The sequence below is a fragment of the Anthonomus grandis genome, chromosome 17 (assembly GCF_022605725.1).
Source record: "Anthonomus grandis grandis chromosome 17, icAntGran1.3, whole genome shotgun sequence".
NCBI classification, from domain to species: Eukaryota; Metazoa; Arthropoda; class Insecta; order Coleoptera; family Curculionidae; genus Anthonomus; species Anthonomus grandis.
Window position 1 is genome coordinate 2624166 of NC_065562.1, and position 3633 is coordinate 2627798.

A 3633-nucleotide genomic window follows, 5' to 3' on the forward strand; every position below is an offset into this window, starting at 1 on the left:
CCTTTAGTATTAATAACTCTTTTGTAATATTTTTCATATCTTCAGGCATTTGTCTTTGAACTGGGTAGTGGGCATAATATTCCTGTAATTATTATTGCTATGTTAAATATTTATCAATATTATTATAATTATTACTCTTATTATAGTTATTATTATTATAATTTGTTTTATTAATATCGTTAGTAGAAAAAAATAAAAAGTTTAATTACATTTTTTTACCTTTGAAATTGTATGATTGTGTTCATTGTTCATGGCTATTACTTCTAAACTTTTTCCATTTTTGGAAGCTCTAAATCTGATAAAAAAGGGACACTCCTTTCTATATGTTCTACAACATAGATCATTATTATTAATGGATTCTATTCATTGCAATTACAAAAAATATTATCAAGTACGGGGATAAATACTAAATATACATAGGTACTTACGACGATTCACGTATGCCCTTGCTACAAGAAACAAAACCTCTACCTCCATGTACACAAGCATATTTTAGTTCATAATAAATAAGTTTATCACTTAAAAAACGCTTAACTTTACTTGACTGAATTGTCCTGGCATCCCGTTTCCATAAAATGATATAATTTCTTTTTGAATACTCATCAATTGCCTTCTGAACTTCCTCATAGCTTTCAAACTGAGATCCTATCTCAATATTATTACTGACAACATCAGTCGACATGATCTTCTGTATTATACAGTACAGAGTTACCAAGTATTTGCCTAGAAATTTTAATAAAATAATATAGCTACTACCTATAGCATGTATACATATATTGAACGAATTACGCAGATTAGGTACCTACTTACCTATTTTTTCGGTAATATCTGTTATAAAAACAGTAGTAAACTAATATTTAATCTCAATCACAAGTACCGCAAAATTCACAGAAAATAAACAAATAATAAAAGAAAATAAAAACCTAACCTCATTTTTTTCGCGGCTAGATTTATTCAGCCGGTAAACGTGTCATTTGTGACGTAACAGATGACGTCATATCTATTTTACCGGCTGAATATCGCCAGCCGTTAACGGTTGACTAGCCAAAACGAATATTAAAAGCCGTATAGTAACACGGCTCAAGGATTGTTGATTAGTTGGGCATGACGGTTGTCATAGTAACCGCTAGAAGCGGCAGTAAGACAATGAAATAAGTTACTTGCTATTTAAGTTTTCTTCGTAAAAGTGCAATTTAATTAAAAAATGTACATTTCTGTAATCCATTATCTTACTGCCGCTTCTAGCGGTTACTATGACAACCGTCATGCCCAACTATACTCTATTTCAGAAGTGTGTAGAGCAATAAAACCTCATTAGGTATGCAAAAGTGGTACCTGGTGATCCACCAATATTTTATGCCACTACCTTAGTTGGGTATTAGTTTCAATGTAAAATTCTTTCTTTTCGTTGATTGCAGGTAGTGCCACCCGATTTTGGGTCAATTTATGAGTTTTGCCCATTGTTACCCACTGATAAACATTGAAAACGGTTCGCCAAAGGCGTGCAACTGGGACTTGTTTTTTACCTTATAATTAATGTACTTAAATGCTATTTTATTTTAGAAAGTTACTTTTGTTTAAATGGAATAATATATTTTTTTCACAAATTTATTGAACATAATATGTAGAGTAAAACAGTTGAAAATGTCACTTTTGGATCTGGCACTTTTTGAACAGTGTATAACAATTTTAAATTATAATAGATTGTAGTCTTCTTCGTCATCTGACGAACTGTCATCACCTCTTGACATTATAATTAAAGGATCGACTGTCTGATCGATGAGGTTGTCAAGATCCCACATTTTGTCCTCTTGCTTAATTACATGCTGGACTGCTTTTCGCCAATTCTCTGGTGTCGCTTCCGTAATGGCTTGATCAAACAGTAGCTTAACATCTTTCATTTTAAAAGTCGTGTTTTGTCTTGCTACAAATCCTTTTACCTGCGCCCATATTAGTTCTATAGGATTTAGTTCGCAATGATATGGCGGTAAGCGCAGTACAGTTATATTATATTTTTCGGCTATATCTTCCACGGCGTATTTCATGAAACGAGTTTTGTGTAAGTTTGCTATTGCCAGCAGTTCTTTTTTTATCAAATTTGCTTCAAACGCAATACCTTTTGCAGTCAGCCAATCGATAATTTCTTGCTTTCTCCAACTTGAAGTTGGCGTCTTCTCTATTCGCTGTGAATGATAGCTTGCGTTATCCATAACCACCACCGAATTAGCCGGAAGAAATTTTATCATTTCACCAAAATAGTCCTCGAAAACATCTGAGTTCATGTCTTTATGGTAATCTCCTGTGCGAGTCGACTCAAAGGTTAGCAGACCTTCTTTTAAAAATCCCTCTTCGCTTCCAATATGTGTGATTATAAGTCTTTTTCCTTTTCCCGAAGGTACTTTAATACCCGTAGACAGGCCTTCTATGAAAGCTTGGCGAGCACTGGTTATATTTTTGTCTTGCCACATTTTTTGGACTATATAACCTTCGTTAATCCACGTCTCATCAAGATAAAAAACTTTCTTTTGCTCCCTGCGGTACTGCTTGATACTTCTCAAGTATTGTCGTCTCCAACAAACAATTTCGTCGCTCTCCAGTAAAAGTGCTTTGCGGTTATGCTTTTCCCAGGCAAAATCCATATTTTTTAAAGTTTTCCATAAAAGTTTTCTACTTCATCAACGGAATACTGTCATCTCGGCCAAGCTCCATTAAAATTTTGTCTAGGGTGGGTATTTCCTTTTTAAAATAAAAAGAGTGAACTTTTCTTCGAATTATACATTTAGCATTTTCATCAAGGACTTTTGTAGGTCGTCCTGGCTTTTGCTTGGGAGATTCCACTTGACCTGCTACTTTTCTTTCCCGCAACAATTTGAAAATGGTGGACTTTCCAATTCCACTCATTCGAGAACATTTTTCAACAATTTCTTGCACAGTAAAACTAGGGTAATCGTGTTTTATGCAATCATGTACATTTAAAATAATAACTTTTTCACTCAGCGATAGCGGAGAATTTTTAGTACATCTTTTCGTTGGACTGAATACCTCCATTTTTTAAATATTGCGATAATAATATTGTGATTACACTACAGCGTAGCAGTGACTACTAACGTTTAAAATATGATTTAAAAGTATTTATAGTCTGTATATATTACCTGACCCCATTTTTGCATGTTACAAAGCGTTAAAAGATAGGTACCTATACAAAAGGGTTAAAAGTATTTATTTAGTATTTAATCTCTTTCAAAATAAAGGCATTTAATCCGTGAAAATTAAATTCATAAATATTATAATGCTATGCGCCTATGAACTACCACGAAATGTAGCCAAACAGAACGGAATTCCCCAGTTTATTGCTCTATACACTTCTGAAATAGAGTATAATCAACAATCCTTGAGCCATGTTACTATACGGCTTTTAATATTAGGCCAAATTTAAACTGCCAATATTTCGGAAACTATCAATTTTTGGACGAGATAACCTTATACAAAGTTAACCTTATTTTTAATTATCTTTATGAAAAAATTATAAAAATAGGGGGTTTCCATTTTAAAAAATTGACTTTGAATGATTTTTTATTTTAATTTTTAATGCTAGTTTTTGACCGCCCTGTATCTTTTTTTTAGCCAAATATT